General features: G+C 47.0%; 1 protein-coding gene across 1 annotated transcript in view; it reads right to left on the minus strand.

Annotated features, from left to right (window-relative positions):
- LOC308469364 (uncharacterized protein) overlaps positions 1-21,704 on the minus strand; it is a 45,804-nt gene extending 24,100 nt beyond the window's left edge. The window contains exon 1 of the mRNA XM_080991699.1: positions 21,637-21,704. The gene's annotated coding sequence lies outside the window, so the exon portion shown is untranslated. The remainder of the gene's footprint in view (positions 1-21,636) is intronic.
- Positions 21,705-24,107: the final 2,403 nt, after the last annotated feature.

Consider the following 24,107-nt stretch of genomic DNA (forward strand, 5'->3'; position numbering starts at 1 on the left):
AGGGCAAAAAAACCAGAATTAAATTTAAACTATTAACAGAAACCAAAAACAAAGGAGGGTTTGGGATGCCAGATTTCAGGATCTACTACGAAGCTGCCTGGCTGGTCTGGCTTAAGGAATGGATGATATTGAAGAATACTAAATTATTGGATATTGAGGGCTGGGATAATATAGTGGGGTGGCACAGCTACCTGGATTATAAGAAAACAAAAATCCACAATGGATTTCTAAATCACATTATTAGGAAAGCCTTATATGAAGTTTGGGAAAGGAACAAAAAATTATTAGAACCAAAAACCACATGGTGGTTGTCACCAATGGAGGCAGAGGCAGTAAGAAGAAAAAATATGGATTCAAATTGGTTGACGTATAAAGATCTTTTAGAGGAAGTAAATAACACTATGCAACAATTTTTTACTTTTTGAATGTTGTCTGGATTTCTACAACTGATTTAGGGTATTTTTGCACTGCTGAATCAGGAAATGGCATCCGTTTCTCTCCATCAGGTCAGGTTTACTGTAAACTGAATGGTGGGCATTGATAAAGGTAAAGGTAAAGGTACCCCTGCCCGTACGGGCCAGTCTTGACAGACTCTGGGGTTGTGCGCCCATCTCACTCAAGAGGCCGGGGGCCAGCGCTGTCCGGAGACACTTCCGGGTCACGTGGCCAGCGTGACAAAGCTGCATCTGGCGAGCCAGCGCAACACACGGAAACGCCGTTTACCTTCCCGCTAGTAAGCGGTCCCTATTTATCTACTTGCACCCGGGGGTGCTTTCGAACTGCTAGGTGGGCAGGCGCTGGGACCGAGCAGCGGGAGCGCACCCCGCCGCGGGGATTCGAACCGCTGACCTTTCGATCGGCAAGCCCTAGGTGCTGAGGCTTTTACCCACAGCGCCACCCGCATCCCTTGATAAAGGTAAGTGCACGTAAATTGCATGTTGCTTCACCATTTTTCAAACTGAAGGGCTTGAAGTTCCATTTCTTGGAACTCCTGGAATGCTCAGCAGCAGGGAGGTCTCTCTTCAGAGTCCAACAGTAGTCAGCCATCATGACTGTGTCCCAGCGACCCTGATACCTGGTCTCCATCTCTTTCATGTCCTGATGGAATCTCTCCCCCTGCTCGTCACTCTTTGAACCCAGGTTCTCAGGAAACCGGTCCATATGTGAAAATAGGTAGTGCATCTTGATGCTCATGTTGCAGCCCAGGTGTGCTGGTCCCAGGGGGAAGGTTACCGTTGACGTAGTCGAAGTCCGGTCCTGGGTCACTAGCCTGGAAACAGTTCACAAGGAGCGGGGCGAGGTCCGAAGCAGGGAGCCGAGCGGGGACAGGAACACTGGAGGCTCAGGTCTGGGTCCGGACAGGAGCAGGTACTCAATGACGACGTTGCTCCCGCAACCTGGAACCGGGCTGACTGGCCTTTATCTTCTCTGAGGCTAGGGGTGGTCCCGGCCCCCAGGAGACCCGCCTCTCCTGCCCTTAAGGCGAGCACTCCTCCTGGGAGAAACCAGTTCCCTTCGCCTCTCTGCCCTGAGCCTCTGCCAGGGGGAGACTCACCTGTAGGAACTGGGTCCTCAACCACCGGCACAGGTGCAGGCACCTCAGAATCAAGGCCCTGCCCCAGTTCAGCCGGCCCTGGAGGCAGGGACTCCTGTGCAAGCTGGGATTCCTCCGATTCACCCTCTGAATCGGAATCCCAGGCCATCACACCAGGTTCCTGAAAGCAGTCAGCATGTAGTTGACAAGTTCTGCATAGTTTCTGGCCTTATTGTTGCCAAGAAAGTTCTTCACTACCAGAACAAATGCCTTCCACGCTTCCAGTTCCACTTCGTTCATTGAGGTTCCGAACTCTGGATCTCTGGTGAGCTGACGGATCTGAGGACCGTCAAAGATGCCAACTTTCAACTTCTCCATGGTCAATCCTGGAAAAGCCTGGCACAAGTAAGTGAAGCAGTCACCATCCTTGTCCAGAGCCTTGGTAAACTGCTTGATTAAGTTGAGCTTGATGTGCAGCGGTGGGAAGAGTATTCTGTCTCTGTCCACCAGAGGGTCGTTGATGACATTCCTTTCTTTGCAAGGCACCAATTCCTCCCGCACAGGCCAGTCCTTCTTCGTGTAATGCTGAGCACGGTCCCTACTATCCCACATGCACAGAAAACATGGGTACTTGGTGAAGCCAGACTGTTGTCCCAACAAAACGTTCACCATCTTCAGGTAAACACAAATAAACCACTTATGCTGATCATAACCAATTTTCTACAGCACATACTTCACCGCTTCATAGTTCTCCTTCAGTGTACTCGAGTGAGCCAGGGGTATAGAGGCAAACTGGTTGCCATTGTGTAGCAGAATAAATTTCAGTGATCGCTTGCTGCTGTCAATGAACAGTCTCCAATCTTTGGGTTCGTACTGTGGCACTCCAAGCCTGAGCAGAAGTTGTGCAATATCTGCACAGTACACCAAGTCCTTCTCTTCCGAGAAAAAAACGGAGGTACTTTTGATGCCTGTTGCGGAAGATGCTGATGCGAGCACTGTCAGAGAGGAAGTTTTTTTTCTTCAATCTGGATGCCAACAGTTCGGCAGAGTCCTTTGATAAGCTGAGGTCGCGAACTAGATCATTCAACTCCTTTTGGGAAAATGGATGTGGAGCAACATCTTCAAGAACCACTTCTTCTTCTTCATGTCCTTCAACACTGGAGGCATCTTTGTCACTAATGTCAGGAAGTTCTCCGAAGATAGGCACTGGAATTTCATGACAATGAGCTACAGGACGACGTGCTGATTGAAGATCAGGATTACCTTAGTTTTGATCCCCCAACTTTATGCTTTGCCGCACCAATTTATGGAAGATTTCAAGGTTTTATGACTTCAAACTGATCCCTTTTCGACATAATCACCCAGAACTATCAGACCTGAATACTTCTTGTCATTAAAATAATCATTTCCAATCAAAACAATTATTCGACATGGCATTTTACCCCCACCAACTTCTTCTAAAATGCTCCACACAAGCGTACATGTGAACAAAAACGTAAAAAAAGACATGTGGCCATAGCTCAAAAACTTGACCTGGTTGAGCAAAACCAATGTGATTTTTGGATTCAGCGCATCAGATTCGTCCTAAATCAACTGAAAAAATGCAGACAACAAATTTGTTGTTGACCAGTGTAATAGATTACAAATGGGGGAAAAAATGAAACAATAAGACATACAGGAATAGGCTGGTTTCAATACCATCAATTAAATGCAATTTTTGAGGAAGACAAGAAAAAAATGGATTTGATACAAAATTATTTGAAATAGACAAAGAATTGATTATAAATGATGATAAAAATTTATCCAAATTGTATTTATCCAAAATGTATAAACTATTATTAAATTGGCACTTAAAAGACAAAGGGGTTAAAGATGTCATGGTCAAATGGGCACAAGATTTCGGTCATACAATTGATTTAGAAAAATGGGAAAACTTATGCAAAAGAGGCATAAGATTTACAGCATGTTATACAATAAAATATTTTTTTTTAAAAAAATGATGTACAGATGGTATCTTAAACCCTCAAAATTGGCTAAAATGTACCAAAACACCAGTGGAAAGTGTTGGAGGTGCAAACTTAAAGAAGGGAATTTCTCCCATATGTGGTGGACGTGCCCTAAAATTAAATAAATTTGGAATACCATTAATGAAGAATTAAATAAAATGTTACGACATACTTTCCCCAAAAAACCAGAATTTTTTGGGGGGCCTATTAACAACAGACATCCCAAAAGAAACAAAAGAATATTTTTGTATGCAGTAATGGAACTGTCCTTGCCGCTGCTTGTCCACCAGGTTTCTCTTACCCACAGCAACCCAAGTCATGTGGGCAGGGAGGGGGTGTGGTTTGCAGTGATTTGTAGGAAGTCATTAATTTGCACCAGGTGTCCTATTGGGAAAACCCAGTTCTCTGAGTGCATGTTCTTGAAGTTGGACAATAAGGGCAGTACAGGATTCCTTTTGGTGTACCGATCTCCCCCTGCACCAAGAATTCCCTGCCCGAACTGCTTCAGGTTGTGGCAGATGTTCTCCTGGAGACACCTAGTTTGGTTGTCCTGGGCGATTTTAACATTCACGCCAACACAACCTTGCAAGGGTTGGGACTTTGTGGAAAGCATGGCCTCCATGGGGCTGTCCCTGAGTATGTTTGGCCCAACTCATAGCCGCGGACATGCCTTAGACCTGGTGTTCACCTCTATGGATGTTGGTGATCTCACACTAAGTAAAAGCGAATCTAAAGAAGTGCCATGGTCAGATCACTTCCTGGTGCAACTGGACTTCTGCACAACCCTTCCCCTCTGTAGGGACGTGGGACCGATTTGGATGGTCCGCCCCTGCCACTTAATGGATCCAAATGGTTTCCAGAGAGTGGTAGGGGATGTTTTATCCCATGCTAATGGCCTTTCAGCTGATTCCCTGGTGCCCCGTTGGAATGTGGAGTTAACCAGGGCTATTGACTGTCTGGTTCTGAAGTGCCCTCTCCGATTGCATGTAGCCCGGACAGCCCCGTGGTTTTCCATGGATCTGAGGGCAACGAGACGGCTAGAGCACCAGTGGCAGAAACCTCATTCTGAATCTGACCAGACACGGGTTAGAGCTCAACGTTGAACCTACCAAATGGCGATAGCAAAGGTGAAGAAAACCTTCTTCATCCCCTATATTGCATCTGCAGAAAACAGCAGCAGGAGACTCTTTCAGGTGGTTAGCAATTTAATGGAACCATCTCTCCAATGGAGCCTGGTACGGGCCACATGATCTCCTGCAATGATTTTGCAAAGTTTTTTTGCAGATAAAGTCACTCAGATTCAGAGAGGTAGACTCCCCCGTGGGAGCAGGGCGGGGGCTGGTGAGTGCTAGAGTCCTGTCTAGTAAAGTTGTGTGGGATCAATGCCAACTGTTACGTCCGAGGATGTGGACAAGCTGCTTGGATGAGTGAAACCAACCACCTGTCTCCTTGATCCTTGCCCATCCTGGCTCATAAAAGCTAGCCGGGAAGGGCTGGGCGATGGGCTCTCTGGGGTGGTGAATGCTTCTCTCTGTGAGGGAGCCTTCCCAGACACACTCAAAGAGGCAGTTACAGTGGTACCTCTGGTTAAGAACTTAATTCATTCTGGAGGTCTGTTCTTAACGTGAAACTGTTCTTAACCTTAAGCACCACTTTAGCTAATCGGGCGTCCTGTACGATTTCTGTTCTCATCCTGAAGCAAAGTTCTTAACCCGATATAATATTTCTGGGTTAGTGGAGTACGTAACCTGAAGCGTATGTGTCAGGGGTTCAGGAGCAGAGGCAAGGGCAAGGGAGGAAACAGAGAGCGAGGGAGAGGAGGCAGAAGAAAAGATGAGTGATGACGACGACCCGAGATCTCCGAGTCTTTCCAGTGAATCAGAAGATTCACAGAAAGGAGCACCAGTGGCCAGGGCAAGGGGGGAGCCTAGGGGGACACCCCAGGAAGATAGAGCCAGAGGGGACTCAGAGGGGAGCAGTTGGAAATCAGGACCAGCGTCACCGCCAGAGAGCAGGGAAGAGGAAGGGCGCCAGGGATCAAGCGCTGGCAGCTCACAACAGGGGGGAGGGCACGAGTCAGGAGTGGCCACACCTCCATCGGGGAGCGAAGAAACGGTCAGACGGAAGGTGGAAGGTTGGGCGCGCGTGCCAAGTTCAAATGCACAGGAAAGTGGCGCAGTAGGCAGCCCGGAAAGGGAGCCAGGTCCTAAAGCCCGCCGAAAGGAGGGAGAAGAGTCAGGGGGGTCAGCGTCAGCGTCAGAGGAATCCCGGAAGGAAGAGACCCCGGGGGGCAGAGGGACCCAGAGAAGAACAGTCAGGCGGAAAAGGTGGAGCAAGGCTAGGATATTAAGTTGGTGTACAAGGGGCGGAGACTCAGATGGAGCTTCGCCGATCTAACCATGAGACGTAGAGTTGCACGCAGCAGCTTGAGAATGGAAACTGTAACTCAATAAAGACTTTTATTTAATGATCGCTGGCTAGCGTGATCCTCTGTGAGCTAGGATCTGGAAGCAGCTCTGACAGTAAGCTCCATCCCTAGATTGTGGGCATCTACGTCCTCGCGGAGAGGAGAGAAAGCGGGTGCCTACTAGCGAGCTCACGAACGGCAGACAACATGACGGCTGAACAGCAGATAGTGGAACTCAGAGAAGCAGTGACACGACTGAATGCCGAGGCTCTTGCATCCAGGAAGAGAGAGGAGGACGCAGCTGCCGCCTACAGGGATCTCCAGGTCAGGTTGGAAGTGCTTACGAAGCAAGGGCAACTGACACCCAAACCGGAGGGGATTGGGTTGGGGAGACGAACAGGCGGTCTGGTCTCTCACTTCGATGGGAATTTGCAACAGTACCCCAACTTTAGAGCAGATGTAATGTGTGCACTGCAACTGCTGAACAAAGACTTTAGAGATGAGCAAGAGAAGGTGGGATTCATCATGTCCCATTTGCATGGAGATGCTAAAGCATGGCTGCGCAATTTGTGGAGAGATAAGGATCCGGCGCTCCAAAATGCGGATGCCTTTATTAAAGCGATGGATGGGTGCTTTTTATCAAGCATTGACGTGGATCTTGCTCGGCAGCAGATACATGGACTGAAGCAAGGGAGGGCCAGCGTAAGGCAGTACCATGCCCGCTTTTTCGCTTTGGTCAGTGCCCTGGAATGGGACAGAGATTCGGCTCCTGTAAGAGACCTGTTTTGGGAGGGATTGCACGGCTCGGTTAAAGATGAAATTGCGAGGGGGGAGAGACCCCGGACCACGCAGGAGATCGTTCAGAGGGCGCTGGCGGTGGGGGTGCGGCTGGAAGGACGTCCGTGGAGCAGGGACGAAGGGCGTGGAGGGCGCGAACCAGCCAGGGGCTCCTCCTTCCTTCCCAGAGAAGCAGCGCGTGCGCAATCCACGCCTCCGCCAGGAGGAGGAGCGGAACCTATGGAGGTTGGAGGTGCAAGGGCTCAGTCAGCAGCCAGAGCCCTAGCACCGGCAGCAGTGAAAGCGAAGCCTCCTAGAGGGAACAGGAAGTGTTACATCTGCGATGATCCACAGCATATGGCGAAAGAGTGTCCCCAGAGGCTCCACAAGCACACTGCAGCCTCAGCAATGGTAACTGCAGCAACGCAGCAAGGACAACCACAGCAGGGAAACGACGGAGTCTGGTTGGAGGAAGAGGCACTGGGGCCCAGCCAGACGTGTCAGTGAAGCAGTCCCCAGAGATTTTACAGCCCATGGACCCCCTCCCGCCCAAACCGGTAGTGAGGCTCACCGCGTCGCTCCAGCTGCCCAATGGAATCACCATGGACGTGCCAATCACCATTGACTCCGGAAGCAATGCGGACTTTATAGGGCAGGACTTTGTCGACCGGCACGCTATACAGTTGCTGCCTGCCACGCTGCCCCTGCAGGTTGTCACGGTGGATGGCAGGGAGCTGCTAGGGGGGCAAGTGGTGAAGCAGACGCCACCAATGGTGATGCGACTTGGGAATCACAGGGAAATCATCAGCTTCAATGTCACTCAACTATCGGACACGCCCATTGTATTGGGCATGAGTTGGCTGGACAAGCACAGCCCGACGCTGGCTTGGTACCAGAGGCAGCTGACCTTCGGCTCTTCCTTTTGCGCTGAACACTGCATCGTGCCCAGGCAGGAAGGAGGGGAAGAGGAGTCACAGCTGCAGCTAGGCATGCTGCAAGCGGTTCCCCACAAGTACGCAGAATTTTTGGAGGTTTTCTGCGAGAAGGAGGCAGACAGGCTACCCCCCCACAGACCATATGACTGCAAAATTGACCTGCTGCCGGGGGCGGCGCTGCCCAAAGGGAAGCTGTATTCCATGTCTGAGGACGAACTGCAGGAACTCAAAGAGTTCATAGATCATAATTTGGAGCGCGGTTTCATCCGAGAGTCCAAGGCAGCGGGGGGCAGTCCGGTATTCTTTGTTAAGAAGCGGGACACGCCCCAAAAAAGACTTGTAGTGGACTTTCGCATCTTGAACAGTGTGACCAAGCCATCGGACTTCCCCATGCCCCGAATCGACGACCTCCTCGCAAAGGTACGGAAGGGCAGAGTGTTCACCAAGTTGGACCTGCGAGGGGCATACAACCTCATTCGCATGCGGGAGGGAGATGAGTGGAAGACAGCCATGTTCACGCCCCTGGGCACCTACGAATATAGAGTTATGCCTTTTGGATTGCAAAATGGCTCCCACGTTTTTCAAGCTTTCATGCATCACGTGTTGGCGGGGCTCCTCTACAAGACGTGCATCTGTTTCTTGGATGACATCCTGATCTTTTCGGAATCGCAGCAGGAGCATGACAGACACGTCAAGGAAGTGCTGAGCAGGCTACAGCAACATAGGCTTTACGCCAAGCTGGAGAAGTGCCAATTCGACGTGACGGAGGTGGATTTCCTGGGCTACAAGTTGTCTGATAAAGGGCTCGCCATGGACAGCGCCAAGGTCCGAGCAGTGTTGGATTGGAAAAGCCCACGCAACCGGAAGGAGGTCCAACGGTTTGTCGGCTTCGCGAACTTCTATCGCAAGTTTATCAAAGGCTTTGCGATGCAGACAGCGGCCATCACGGACACGCTCAGCTCCAAGAAAAAGAAGTTCATCTGGACAGAGCAGGCGGAGCAGTCCTTTCAGGCACTCAAGCGTCTCTTCGCGTCGGAAGAGCAGCTGCTTCATGTCAACCCCAGCAGGCCGATGAGGGTGGAGACAGACGCTTCGGACAGAGCCGTGGGAGCAGTCCTGCTGCAGAAAGACCCGCAGGGGGTTTGGAGGCCGGGAGCGTTTTACTCAAGGAAGCTCAGCAAGTCCGAACAGAACTACACCATCTGGGACAGGGAGTTGCTGGCCATTCATGCAGCGTTCAAAGCGTGGAGGCACTTCCTGATCGGCGCCAAGCACACGGTGCAGGTCTGCACGGACCACAAGAATCTAGAGCACTGGCGCACGGCACAGTTCCTGAACCAGAGGCAGATACGTTGGGCTGAGTTCTTTGCGAATTTCGACTTCCGAATAGAGTATGTCCCGGGGGACACCAACATCATGGCGGATGCTCTCTCCCGTAAGCCACAGTATCTGGAGGAGGCAACGCCAGCGGCCGCCATGCACATCTTCGCACCGACAGTGTGGGCGTGCGCGGCGGCGACAGTTGACCTGGATGCGGTGCGACGAGCGTTGCAGGATGACTCCTTCGCGCAAGCAAAGATGGCAGAGGTGCACAGGGGCACGGCAGCGACCGACGAGTTCCAGCTGCGAGATGGTTTGCTCATCCGTAAAGGGGCCATCTACGTGCCGGGAGACGAACTTCGCGCCAAGGTACTGCAGCAGCTGCACGACGCGCCCACTGCCGGGCACTTTGGCAAGGAGAAGACGGTGGAATTAGTAGCCAGAGACTTCTGGTGGCCCGGAATGAGAGGGGAAGTCGCGGACTACGTGGCGAGGTGTGACACCTGCCAGAGGTCCAAACCAGTGCACAGACCGCCGGCCGGACTGCTGGAACCGCTGCAAACTCCGTTCGAGCCATGGGAGAGAGTGGCCCTGGACTTTGTCACGGATCTGCCCAGCTCGAGGGGCAAGACGGCTGTGCTGGTGGTGGTGGATTTGTTCTCCAAGATGGCACATTTCATTCCGTGCGCGAAGGTGGCCACGGCGGAACAAACCGCCAAACTGTTCATAGACCACGTGTTCAAGGTTCACGGTCTGCCGCGGTCTATTCTGTCCGACCGAGGGCGACAGTTCATCTCAAACTTCTGGCAGAGGCTGATGGGCTTCCTGAACGTCAAGATCAACCTGGCGTCGGCTAGACACCCGCAGACCAACGGGCAAGCGGAGCGGGTCAATGCCATCATGCAGCAGTACCTGAGATGTTATGCGAATCAACAGCCTGCGACGTGGGTGGATTACCTGCCTCTCGCCGAGTTCGCCTACAACAACACGAAGCACGTGTCCACGGGGGTCACGCCGTTCTTCGCCAACAACGGGAGGCACCCTAGAACCTTCCCGGGACTGGAAAGAATGGGGGAGGGGGAGCCGCAGACAGCAGATGCGTTCGCGTCGGAGTTGCAGGAGGTCCACGATCAGCTGCGGCGGCACCTGGAGCTGGCTAAACACGCATACAAGGTACAAGCGGACAAACACAGAAGGGTTGGCGAAGAGATCCATGTGGGAGACCGGGTCTGGTTAGCAGCCCACGCAGTGCCGGCCAGGTCGTTGGCGAAGAAGAAACTAGGGCATAAACAACTGGGGCCCTACCAAGTCGACGAACAGGTCAACCCGGTGGCTTTCAGGCTGGCTCTTCCGGAGGGTTCCAGAATGCATCCGGTGTTCCACAGATCGGTGCTCACTCCCTACAAGGCACCTCACAGGTTTCAGGAACCAGGAACGGCACCGGGTCCGCTCCGAGAGAGAACCGGGCAAGGGGGAGTGGCACAGGAGGAGCGCATCAACGAAGTCACGGAGATTTTGGACTCCAGATGGGGGGAAGAGGGGGTAGAATACCTTCTCGCCAAGGAGGGCACCCCGGCCAGTGCCAACAGCTGGGTGCCGGGCTACGCTTTAGACGAACCTCTGCTCAAAGAAGAGTTTCATGCCCTCTTCCCACATAGGCCAATGCCAGCAGACTTTTTCGACGACTGGCTTTTCACGCCCACGCTTTCAGCCAGCACGTTCCGGGGGTTCGACTCGGACGAGGAACCGACACGAGACGCCCGTTCCCCGGAGGGGTCACCCTCGGGATCTGCTTCAGAACCCTCGTATTGGTGGGATGATCGACCAGAGGAGCAGTTCCGCAGAAGGTGGCTGGAGGGTCCAGGACGAGCAACGTCTCCAGAAGGCAACGAGGGAGAGACGGACATGGACGTTTTCGGGGACGACCCGGGTTTCGAGCACGGCGGCACAGAGATGGAAGCGGAGGTGACCGTCGTCAACGAGAGCAGGGAGGAAGAACCGGAAGACTTCGGATGGCGGCCCGCCACGGGAAGCGAACTGTATCCGACATTCGTCCCCCTGACACGGCAGCACCCAGATCCCGCACCGGAAGGAGGGGAGGGGGGAAGAGGGGGCTTCGAGGGGGGGATGGATGTCAGGGGTTCAGGAGCAGAGGCAAGGGCAAGGGAGGAAACAGAGAGCGAGGGAGAGGAGGCAGAAGAAAAGATGAGTGATGACGACGACCCGAGATCTCCGAGTCTTTCCAGTGAATCAGAAGATTCACAGAAAGGAGCACCAGTGGCCAGGGCAAGGGGGGAGCCTAGGGGGACACCCCAGGAAGAAAGAGCCAGAGGGGACTCAGAGGGGAGCAGTTGGAAATCAGGACCAGCGTCACCGCCAGAGAGCAGGGAAGAGGAAGGGCGCCAGGGATCAAGCGCTGGCAGCTCACAACAGGGGGGAGGGCACGAGTCAGGAGTGGCCACACCTCCATCGGGGAGCGAAGAAACGGTCAGACGGAAGGTGGAAGGTTGGGCGCGCGTGCCAAGTTCAAATGCACAGGAAAGTGGCGCAGTAGGCAGCCCGGAAAGGGAGCCAGGTCCTAAAGCCCGCCGAAAGGAGGGAGAAGAGTCAGGGGGGTCAGCGTCAGCGTCAGAGGAATCCCGGAAGGAAGAGACCCCGGGGGGCAGAGGGACCCAGAGAAGAACAGTCAGGCGGAAAAGGTGGAGCAAGGCTAGGATATTAAGTTGGTGTACAAGGGGCGGAGACTCAGATGGAGCTTCGCCGATCTAACCATGAGACGTAGAGTTGCACGCAGCAGCTTGAGAATGGAAACTGTAACTCAATAAAGACTTTTATTTAATGATCGCTGGCTAGCGTGATCCTCTGTGAGCTAGGATCTGGAAGCAGCTCTGACAGTATGTAACCCGAGGAACCACTGTATTAAACTTCTTCTTAAAAAAAAATAATCTTTAGACCCAGCCAATACAGCCAACTATCGCCCAGTCTCAAATCTTCCATTCTTTCGCAAGGTGATTGAGTGGGTGGTTGCCGAACAACTCCAGGGAAGCCTGGAAGATGTGGACCATTTGGATCTCTTCCAGTTGGGATTCAGGCCTCATCATGCGACTGAAACAGACCGGGGCACGCTGGTCGATGATCTCCGGCGGGCTAGGGACAAAGGTGAGAGCTGTTTCCTAGTTCTGCTGGATCTTTCAGAGGCTTTTGACACCATCGGCCATAACATTCTTCTGGACCGTCTAGAGGGGCTGGGAGCTAGAGGCACTGTTATACACTGGGCCGTGTTCAGAAAGTGGTGTTGGGGAATGAGTGTTCAGACCCCTGAGCTCTCACTTCTGGGGTGCCTCAGGGTTCCGTCCTCTCCCCATGCTATTCAACATCTACATGAAGCCGCTGTGAGGGGGTTTGGGCTGGGTGTTCATCAGTATGCGGATACCCAGCTCAACCTCTCTTTCAAATCAGAACCAGTGAAGATGGTGGAAGTCCTGTGTGAGTGTCTGGAGGCGGTTGGGGGATGGATGGCGGCTAACATATTAAAGTTGAATGCTGATAAGGCAGATGTCCTGTTTTGGGGGGCCAGGAGGCAGGCAGGTGTGGAGGACTCCCTAGTCCTGAATGGGGTAACTGTGCCCGTAAAGGACCAGGTGCGCAGACTGGGAGTCATTTTGGACTCATAGCTGTCCATGGAGGCACAGGTCAATTCTGTGTCCAGGGCAGCTGTTTACCAGCTCCATCTGGTACGCAGGCTGAGACCCTATCTGCCCGCAGACTGTCTTGCCAGAGTAGTGCATGCTCCAGTTATCTCCTGCTTGGACTACTGCAATGTGCTCTACGTGGGGCTACCTTCGAAGGTGATCCGGAAACAACAACTAATCCAGAATGCGGCAGCTAGACTGGTGACGGGAGGAGAGTCTCCACCCCCCATCGATCTGCCTGGACATGGAGGTCCAGTACCAAGAGCCTTCTAGCAGTTCCCTCACTGTGAGAAGCGAAGTTACAGGGAACCAGGCAGAGGGCCTTCTCGGTAGTGGTGCCCTCCCTGTGGAATACCTTCCCACCAGATGTCAAAGGAAAAAACAGCCACCAGACTTTAAAAGACATCTGAAGGCTGTCCTGTTTAGGGAAGCTTTTAATAACTGAAGGACTATTGTATTTCAATATTTTGTTGGAAGCCACCAAGATTGGCGGGGGAAATCCAGCCAGATGGGCGTGGTACAAATAAAAAATATTATTATTATTGAAATTCTTTTCTGTACATCCAGAGACTTGACAATCATCTTCAATTCCCAGGAAATCTGGGAAACTTGAGTGGACAACTCCATACATTTATATGGTTTCCCGCCTGTGTGAATTATCTTATGAATATTAAGGTCTCCACTCCCTCTCAAGCTTTTTCCATGTTTCATAAATCTAGTTTTCCCTATGTGAGTTAGCGGGTGTTTCCTAAGGTTCCACATTGACTTAAGCTTCTCCCCTTTGGGAGTTTGCCAGTGTAGGTTTATCCTCCCTGTTGAAGCTCTTCCCACATTCAATACGTTCCAATGGTTTCTCCCCTATATAAGTTAGTTGCTGTATTCTAAGTGCTCTACTTTGCTGCAACTCCTTCCACATGCCATACATTAAAATGGTTTCTTCCCCATGTGTTAGTTGGTGTCTTATAAGGTGTCCATTTTGACTGAAGCTCTTTCTACATTCAATACATTCAAATGGTTTCTCCCCTGTGTGAGTTTGTTGATGCCTTCTAAGTGTTCCATTTTGACTAAAGCACTTTCCACATTCAATACATTCAAATGGTTTCTCCCCTGTGTGAGTTCGTTGGTGTCTTCTAAGGTGTCCATATCGACTGAAGCTCTTTCCACATTCAATACATTCAAATGGTTTCTCCCCTGTGTGAGTTCGTTGATGCCTTCTAAGTGTTCCATTTTGACTGAAGCACTTTCCACATTCAGTACATTCAAATGGTTTCTCCCCCGTGTGAGTTTGTAGGTGTCTTCTAAGGTGTCCACTTTCACCGAAGCTCTTTCCACATTCAATACATTTAAATGATGTCTCCCCTGTGTGAGTTCGGTGGTGTACTCTAAGTTCTCCACTTTCACTGAAGCTCTTTCCACATTCAATACATTTAAATGGTTTCTCGCCCGTGTGAGTTCATTGGTGTATTCTAAGTGTTCCATTTTGACTGAAGCACTTTCCACATTCAGTACATTTAAATGGTTTCTCCCCATGTGATTTTTTTGGTGTTTTCTAAGGTGTCCACTTTCACTGAAGCTCTTTCCACATTCAATACATTTAAATGGTTTCTCCCCTGTGTGAGTTCGTTGGTGTATTCTAAGGTTTCCATATCGACTGAAGCTATTTCCACATTCAATACATTTAAATGGTTTCTCCCGCATGTGAGTTCGTTGATGATTTCTAAGGTTTCCAATTACACTGAAGCGCTTTCCACATTCAGTACATTTAAATGGTTTCTCCCCCGTATGAGTTAGTTGATGGCTTCTAAGGTGTCCATTTTGACTGAAGCTCTTTCCACATTCAATACATTTAAATGGTTTCTCTCCTGTGTGAGTTCGTTGGTGTATTCTAAGGTGTCCATATTGACTGAAGCTCTTTCCACATTCAATACATTTAAATGGTGTCTCCCCTGTGTGAGTTTGTTCGTGTATTCTAAGTGTTCCATTTCGACTGAAGCTTTTTCCACATTCAATACATTCAAATGGTTTCTCCCCCGTGTGAATTCGTTGGTGTCTTCTAAGGTTTCCACTTTCACTGAAGCTCTTTCCACATTCAGTACATTCAAATGGTTTCTCCCCCGTGTGAGTTCGGTGGTGTACTCTAAGGTCTCCACTTTCACTGAAGCTCTTTCCACATTCAGTACATTTAAATGGTTTCTCCCCCGTGTGAGTAAGTTGATGGCTTCTAAGGTGTCCATTGTGACTGAAGCTCCTTCCACATTCAATACATTTAAATGGTTTCTCCCCTGTGTGAGTTCGTTGGTGTATTCTAAGATGTTCACTTCTACTGAAGCACTTTCCACATTCAATACATTTAAATGGTTTCTCCCCCGTGTGAGTTTGTTGGTGTTTTCTTAGTGCTCCACTTTCATTGAAGCTCTTTCCACATTCAATACATTTAAATGGTTTCTCCCCTGTGTGAGTTCGTTGGTGCATTCTAAGTGTTCCATATCGACTGAAGCACTTTCCACATTCAATACATTTAAATGGTTTCTCCCCTGTGTGAGTTAGTTGGTGTATTCTAAGTGTTCCATATCGACTGAAGCACTTTCCACATTCAATACATTCAAATGGTTTCTCTCCCGTGTGAGTTCGTTGATGATTTCTAAGGTTTCCAATTACACTGAAGCGCTTTCCACATTCAATACATTCAAATGGTTTCTCCCCCGTGTGAGTTCGTTGGTGTATTCTAAGGTGTTCACTTCTACTGAAGCTCTTTCCACATTCTATACATTTAAAAGGTTTCTCCCCCGTGTGAGTTCGTTGATGTTTTCTTAGTGCTCTACTTTCACTGAAGCCCTTTCCACATTCAATACATTTAAATGGTTTCTCCCCCGTGTGAGTTCGTTGGTGTATTCTAAGCTTTTCATTTCGACTGAAGCTCTTTCCACATTCAATACATTCAAATGGTTTATCCACTGTGTGAGTTCGTTGATGTTTTCTAAGAGTTCCATTTTCCCTGAATCTCTTTCGATAGTCAGTACATTTAAATGGTTTCTCCTCTATGTGAATTCGTTGGTGTGTCCTCAGTCTTCCACTTTGACTAAAAGACATCCCGCATTCCATGCATTTAAATTGTTTCTTTGTTCTTCCCAATGAATTCACAGATGGCTCCATAGAATTCTGGCCATCATCTTCCTCACCTGTTTGGGAGTGGGGGAGGGGGAAGAGAATCCTGTTAAGACTTTCAAGAAAGCATAGCAAAGGCTCTAGAAAAAATGGGAAACTTTGGAAGGGTCTCAGGTTTTGCTTTGAATAAAGTAAAAATGAAACTAATGGTAAAAAACATGGGAGATCAAGAGAAAAAAGAACTGGTAGAATAATTTGGATTACAAATTGTAAAAAAAGTGAAATATTTAGGAATACAAATAACAATGAAAAATATAAATTTGTTTGAAGATAATTATAAAAAAAATTGGGAAGAAACAAAAAGAGAAATGGAATTTTGGACAAGATTGAATTTAACACTCTGGGGTAGAATTTCAGCTATTAAAATGAATATTTTACCAAAAATCCTGTTCCTTTTTCAAATGATTCCCATAATAGGTAAAGATGATTGTTTTAAAAAATGGAAAACGGACCTAACAAAGTTTATATGGCAGGGCAAAAAGCCACGGATCAAACATAAATTATTAACTGACATAAAAGAGAGGCGAGGTTTCGGACTCCCAGACCTGAGACTATACTACGATGCGGCATGCTTTACTTGGATCAAGGATTGGATCAAATTGGATAACAGTGACATTTTGGACTTGGAGGGATGGAACAACAGATATGGTTGGCATGCCTATCTAATTTATAACAAAGTGGCAGTACATAAAAGAATTTCTAAGCCACATAATTAGAAATGCATTATATGTCAGAGGCTTAGTGCTGTCCAGCTGGCCATAGATAAGACTCCGGGCTCCCAGCCAGTTTCAAACAATTGATTTATTTGACAAAGTTCAAACGTACATCTGCAGCGTTTCCATTAGCCTCCTTCCCCTTGTGCGCAGTTGCTCCCTCTAATGTTACTTCCTCCTTTTCCGCACCAAGCATGCAATTCTGCGAAAACTCCTCCCCTTACTTCCTCTGTATACAGCATGACTTGTCCCCGGCTCATCCTCCTCCCCCTCTACGTCAGACTGACTGTCAGACGACAAGCTGCTGATAATCTCTTTAGGCTCTCTATAACTGCTGGTTTCTGTCCTTTCATCTTTTCCCGTTTGCCTCTCCCTGACATTATACAAGGTCTGGGTGAGACATAGAAGGTTGTTAGAACCGAAAACCCCATGGTGGGTCTCCCCGTTAGAAGTTATATCGGTTAAAATGAAAAATACTATAGGAAGAATGGCGACATACCAGCAGCTCCTAAAGGAAGAACAGGGCCAATTAAAACTGAGACCATATGAAGAGGTGACCCAATACTGTACTACATGGTTACAATATCACCAAATTGCACATATATTTAATCAGGATAAAATAATAGGATTTGAAAAAGAAGAATCAAAATTACAAAAAGTATTATTACAAAACTCAAAAAATAATATATCCAAAATGTATAATTTATTATTAGAATGGGAATTAAAGGATGAAGAAGTAAAAGAAGTTATGATCAAATGGGCATGTGATATAGGATATGTAATTCGGCTGGACCAATGGGAAAAATTATGGAAATATGATATTAAATTCACGGCATGTTATACAATAAGAGAAAATTTTATGAAAATGGCGTACCAATGGTACTTAACTCTGGTAAAACTGGCTAAAATTTACAAATTAAAATCGAATACCTGTTGGAGATGTAAAAAAGAAATAGGAACAATGTTTCACGTGTGGTGGGAATGCCGACCTATCAAACAATTCTGGAACGAAATTTATGAAGAACTCAAAAATATGTTTAAAATATCTTTCGGTAAAAAACCGGAGGCATTCCTTTTAGGTTTAATTACAAATGATATCCCCAACAATCAAAGGAAAGTATTCTTTTATGCAACAACAGCTTATAGCAAAAAACTGGAAAGGGAGAAAAATTCCATCAATGAAAGATTGGCAAATTAAATTTTGTGAATACATAAATCTGGCAAGACTCACAGCATTCATAAGGGGACAATTGGACCAGAACTAATTAAAAGAATGGGGTTGTGCTAAAGAGTATATGAAAAAACATTGTTCTGGAGTAAGTATATTGGTATGTAATGAATGGTGCTTTACAGGGTTAAAGGGGGAAAAATATGGTGTTAAAAAAAAGTACAAAGATGGATGTAATCTAATCAGACACAATATAGTAAGAGTAAAATTTCTGAGGTCTTAGAACAAAGGAAGGTAGTCAATATGTGTATATGTACGTAATGATATGTTTTTTTTCTGTAGATGTGTGCTTTTTCGTTTTTGTTTAGTGTTGTTTTGTTTCCTTTGCTTTTTTTGCTTTTTTTCTGTGTTTTTTTTGCATGTTCTGTTCTTTTTTGTTTGTATAGTATTATTTTGGATTCAATGTTTGTAATTTTTGTTATGATTATGCATTGGGGGGGGGGAAGACTTTCAAGAAAGACAAGAAAGGAACTGAACACATTTCAGTCCTAATATGCACCTTCTCTTATTTAAACACTGTCTCCTTTCTCCACTGTCCTCTCTATGTTAGGAATGCAGGTGAGATAATAGCAAGAAAAACACATGATCACTCCATTCACACTTAATAAACTGCATTATTTTATAATCTGTGGTGGAATTGGCTTCTTAGACAAGACGAACGCCTCGCAAGACGGAAAACCAGCTAGACGAAAGGGTTTTCCGTTTTGGAGGCGCTTCGCAAAACGAATTTCCCTATGGGGCTGCTTCGCAAGACGAAAAAATCTTGTGCATCCCCGCGGGTTTTTCCGCCCCCCCCATTTCCTAAGGCACTAAGCTGCCTATCAGCCGTTCCGCTGATAACCCGCTTAACAGCTGATCGCTGAAAGCCGCTAGACCGCTGTAGCGCTAATCCGCTAAGCTGTCAATGGGCTTGCTTCGCAAGACAAAAAAACCGCTAGACGAAGAGAATCGCGGAACGGATTCTTTTCGTCTTGCGAGGCACCACTGTATTTCTCTTTGTCCAGGGAGGAAAGGATCACAGGCTCAAGTAGCAGTCTCTCCTATGACTAAGAAGTCAAACTTTCGTGTTACTGTGCCACATGTAACTGTAAAAATATTGCAATATCTTAGAACAGGCACCCCCAAACTTGGCCCTCCAGATGTTTTGGGACTACAATTCCCATCAGCCCTGACCACTGTTCCTGTTAGCTAGGGATGATGGACGTTGTAGTCCTAAAACACCTGGAGGGCCAAGTTAGGGGATGCCTGTTTCAGAACATAAGAAGAGCCTGCTCGATTGGGCAAAGGCCCACCTAGTCCAGCATCCTATTCTCACAGTGGCCAACTAAATGCCTGTGGGAAACCAGCAAGCAGGATTTGAGTACAAGAGCCCTCTGCCTTCCTGTGCTTTCCAGGAAATAGTATCAAGAAGCATCAGTCTAATCCTCTCTTTCAAGCTATCCAAGGGACATAATCAAGGATTAAAAATAAATTATTAACAGATGTACGAGAGAGAGGAGGTTTTGCCCTGCCGGGTTTGAAACTTTATTATGAAACATCCTGTATCTGCTAGAACCGGGAATGGATTACATTGGAAAACACAGATACTGTTTTTTAGATCTAGAAGGACACGAATAATGGATAGAATTCATATTTATGGTAGGAAAAGGCCAGGGTGCATAGAGCTTTTAAGAATCATTTAGTCAGAAAATCAATTTGTAGGGTATGGGAGAAGCATAAAAATTTGCTTGAGTAAAAAACACCCTGGTGGCTTTCTCCCTTGGAAGCAATATCTCTGAAAAAAATTGAATATGAGAAGTAACCTACTGAAATTAAAAGATTTTGAAGAGATAAGGAAAGCTGTAACTCACTGGTTACAGTACCATCAACTAAACAATATCTTAAAGATAGACAAAAAGAAAGGTTTAATTATGAGACATCACAATTTCAAAAAGAACTCTTAGGAAGTAACATAAAAAGATCTGTCTAAAAGGTATAACTTGCTCCTAGAACGGTATACAAAGGATGAACAGGTTAAATCAGTTATGACTAAATGGGAAAGGGATTTAGGATATAACATACAAATGGCAGATTGGGAGAGGCTTTGGAAAACAAATCTGAAATTCACAGCTTGCTGTTCATTGAAAGAAAACTACATGAAAATGATGTACTGGTGGTATATGACTCCTAGTAAGTTCAAATATCTGCTGGAAATGTAAAGAAAAAGTGGGTACCTTTTGTTATATGTGGTGGTCATGTAAGATAACAGTATCATTTGGGGAAATGGTATATAATGAATTAAAAAAAATGTTTAAAATAATGTTTGTTAAGAATGTAGAAGCATATTTATTTGGAATTACAGGTACTGAGATCGCAAAAGACCAGGAAAGACTATGTATGCGACAACAGCTGCACAGATGTTATTATCCCAACGATGGAAAGATGCAATAATCCCAACTAGGGAAGAATGTCAAGCCAAACTGCTGGACTCTGCCGAAATGGCAAAATTAGCCGTGAGACTCGGGAATCAAGAAAACAAGGACTTTAAAAAAGAATGGGGAAATTTTATAATTTACCTATGAGATTACTGCACGCAAATCAAAACGTTAGCTGGACTTTAGGAATCACTTGTAAATAAGTTTATGGACAATTTAGATAAATGAAAACTGTGGAGAATGTATCTATACAGTGGTACCTTGTGTTACGTAACCCGCTGGAACTTTTACGGGTTTCGCCACTCGCACGCGTAGAAGCACTCTATTGCGCCGCGTGCATGTGCAGAAGCGGTCCTCCGGTTTGCAAAAACCTCGGGATCCGTCTGGAGCTCCGGAACAGATCTGCTTGCAACCGGAGGTACCACTGTATGTAGTTTTGGAAAAATTAATATAAGGACCCATTAAAGGGATGGAGCGAAGTCATGTGATTCAGAGAATCTCATGAAATGGTTATATAAATGTCTTTGATATAAACTTGTATTTGTAAAAACCAATAAAAATATTTCAAAAAATGGAAGTCCATAGATAGACTATTCTTCTGTTGATTCATCATTTGCAAACCCAGAAATAGGTGTTCCTGTTTTTGAAGTTTGCCTCGGAAACCGAACGTGCTCCTGAGCTTCCATTTTTACTGTTGCGCAGCAAATTTAAGTGCCCCCCACCCTAATTAATGCTTTTTTTCATTCCGTTTTACCCTTGAGCAGCTAATTTAAGTCGTCTCCATCGTAATCAAGGTTTTTTTCATCCCATTTGTTCCCTTGCACAGCTGATTTAAGCTCCCCTGCCCCCATTTTTGACTGAAGCTTGTTTTTTGTTTTATGATTGATTTATTGATTGATTGACTGTGGAAGGGATAAAAGCTCCCCATTCAAACAATGACTATCATCAATGTAGGTACGAAATTTTTTTTTTTAATTTTTATCATCTACAATACTGTCTTATTTATTTTATGGTACAGAACATTGATTATTGTTTTCATTTTATGGATCAATGGTCTTGTTAGATAGTAAAATTCATGTTAAATTGCTGTTTTAGGGGTTGTTTTTAAAAGTCTGGAATGGATTAATCCATTTTGCATTACTTTCTACAGGACAGCACGCCTTGGTTTTGGAACGCTTTGGTTTTGGAAGACTTCTGGAACCGATTAAGTTTGAGACCCGAGGTACCACTGGAACTCCTAAGATTTAAAATCCTGGAGCGAGAAAATCTGCCCCCACTACTTTATGAAAGGGATTCAAGAAACAAAGAGCTGCTTTGGAGAAGGCCTCACCCCTTCCTTCTTCCTGTCAGGAACTTCCTTCCATTTGTCTCCTCTCCACCTTTTCCTCTTTCTCCCTCCACCTTCCATCTATCCCTGTCCCCATCTCCTCTCCCTTGGAACTCACCAGATTTCTCCAAGGGTCCTGGGAGGGAATGCTCAGAGGTTGTGGGGAGGGATGCGGGAGACAGCCTGACCAGGTCAGCCGTCCATCTTCCTCCTTCCATCCTGGCCAGGGTTGCAGGTTCAGTCTCAGCTAGGTTTGCAGGTTCAGCTTCCTGAGGAGCACAGAAGCCAGAGCAAGTTGCAGCTTCCTGGCAGGGAGGGAAGAAGAAGAAGCCATGGGAGTCTGAGAGCCCCTGGAGGGATTCTCCTGCCCAAGACATTCTGCTGCCCCTGAAGAAGCCCCAACTGGGCACCCCCTTCCCAAGAGCCCCCACCCATTTTCAAACACCTTTGGCAATTCCTTTCATCACCTCCTTTCCTTTTTTATTTTATTTTATTTTGTTTATTCAATCTTTATTGGTTTCAAATCAACACACACACACACACACACACACACACACACACACACACACACCCCAAAAGCTTATAAAAAGGAAAAGAAACAAAACAAAAAAGCACAATACATTTCTTACAAAAAGAAATAGAACAATACATCACGAATGCACAAAATTATTCCAGCCATCAACTTCTGACTTCCTTGATATAGGTTATTTATTTTCTTAATTAGGTAAAGGTACCCTTGACCATTAGGTCCAGTCACGCATGATTTTGGGGTTGCAATGCTCATCTCGCTTTACTGGCCGAGGGAGCCGGCGTTTGTCTGCACTCAGCTTCCGGGTCATGTGACCAGCATGACTAAGCCACTTCTGGTGAACTAGAGCAGCGCACGGAAACACCGTTTACCTTCCCGCCGGAGCGGTACCTATTTACCTACTTGCACTTTTGACGTGCTTTCGAACTGCTAGGTTGGCAATTTTCTTAATTACTTGCCTCTGTTTTTCAATAAACTTTATCTTTGTTAAATCTTGTCTGAATTCTTTGTACCTTATTCAATTCTGAGTTATTCAAAGCATTTTAAAGTTTTTATAAGGGGACACTGTTCTTTTAAATATTGTCTATAGAGCTCCCATTTCCTTTTAAACTTTTGGGTCGATCGATTTCTTATCTTTTCCGTCATCTGTGCTACTTCTATATATTGAAGGATTTTTACTTGCCACTCCTCTTCTGATGGAATTTTATCTCCTTTCTATCCCTTGGCAATCAACATCCTCACTGCAGTTGTTGCACACAAAAAGACCCCTTCCCAAGAGCCCCTGCCCATTTTCAAACACCTTTGGCAATTCCTTTCACCTGCCTGTCCCACCTCCCTTCCTAAGGCTGGCATGGTATGCACATTAGTGGCCTGAGAGTAGACCCCATAGAACTTAAGAGTTCATCTGCAAAGGACTGCTCTGAATACATGGGTGGCCCTTGCATGGAGAAGAAGGAAGCCCCTTGCTTGCATCTGGACCCCCTGGGAGAGGCGGGGGATCCGCCCATCTCTCCCTCTGTCCTCCCTGACTCCTCCTCTGTCGTTCTGCCCTGCAAACACCCTTTGCTCTTGTTGCTCAGGGGAGAGAGGCAGGAAGAGCCTTCAAACCCATCCCTTTCCTCCTCTGCTGCCTTTTCTTGCAGCAGCCCCGTGAGAGGGGAAGGAGCTGCAGCACCTGGTTCACTTCATGGTTTACTGGGATTGTGAATGAACATGTCCTCTGCCTTCCATGCGGTGGGAGTGGGGTGGGTTAAAAGTGGTGAGGAGACCCCCCCTCCAGTCCTTTTGGGAAACAGGAGCTTTGTTCAGGAGTAAACAACTTAGATGGCAAGTTCACAAGAGAAGAACTTTGGAGCACTGCTTGCTCTTACTATGTGTTTGAACCTAGAGGACAACATACACGTTTACACCACAGGATTCCTTAAAGAGGGCTTTTTTTAAAATTCAAAGGCCATTTCTACAAAATGGAAGTATTCTGCTGGCAGTCCTGTATAGGAAAGTTTTCAATGCTTTAATTTTTTTGGTGTTTTTGTTGGAAGCCGCCCAGAGTGGCTGAGGCAACACAGTCAGATAGGGAGGGTGCAAGTAATGAATTCTTTATTCTTATTCTTATTCTTCCCAACTGTAGCAGGAACCCCCCCCCCAATCATTCTGCTTGTACAAACTTCATACACACACACACACACACACTACATACGCCACATTTCTGTTATAAATTCATAGAAAATCAACCATACATCGGATTTGCACTGTTCCATTTTTATTTTACTCCATATGACAAGAACTAACAAAGGGGGGTGGCTTAGTCCTGGTCAGCCAAAATCCCTCCACCATCTCAGCACATCTCAGCACATCTGCAGGAGCCCTGCCCAGATGATCCCAGACAGAAGGCAGTCAAGATCACAAAGAACTTGCATATGGGAGTGGATTCAGCATGGACTGAAACAAAGGACAATGATCAGATCTTCCCTCAGGGGGCAGGAAACTGCAAACTCCCCTTTGTCTCCTGGAAGTGACTCATGGGGAGGGGGGAAAGGAGGAACCAGCCAGGTGACAAGATA

This window comes from Podarcis pityusensis (assembly GCF_964106645.2).
Source record: "Podarcis pityusensis genome assembly, chromosome: 2".
Taxonomy (NCBI): domain Eukaryota; kingdom Metazoa; phylum Chordata; class Lepidosauria; order Squamata; family Lacertidae; genus Podarcis; species Podarcis pityusensis.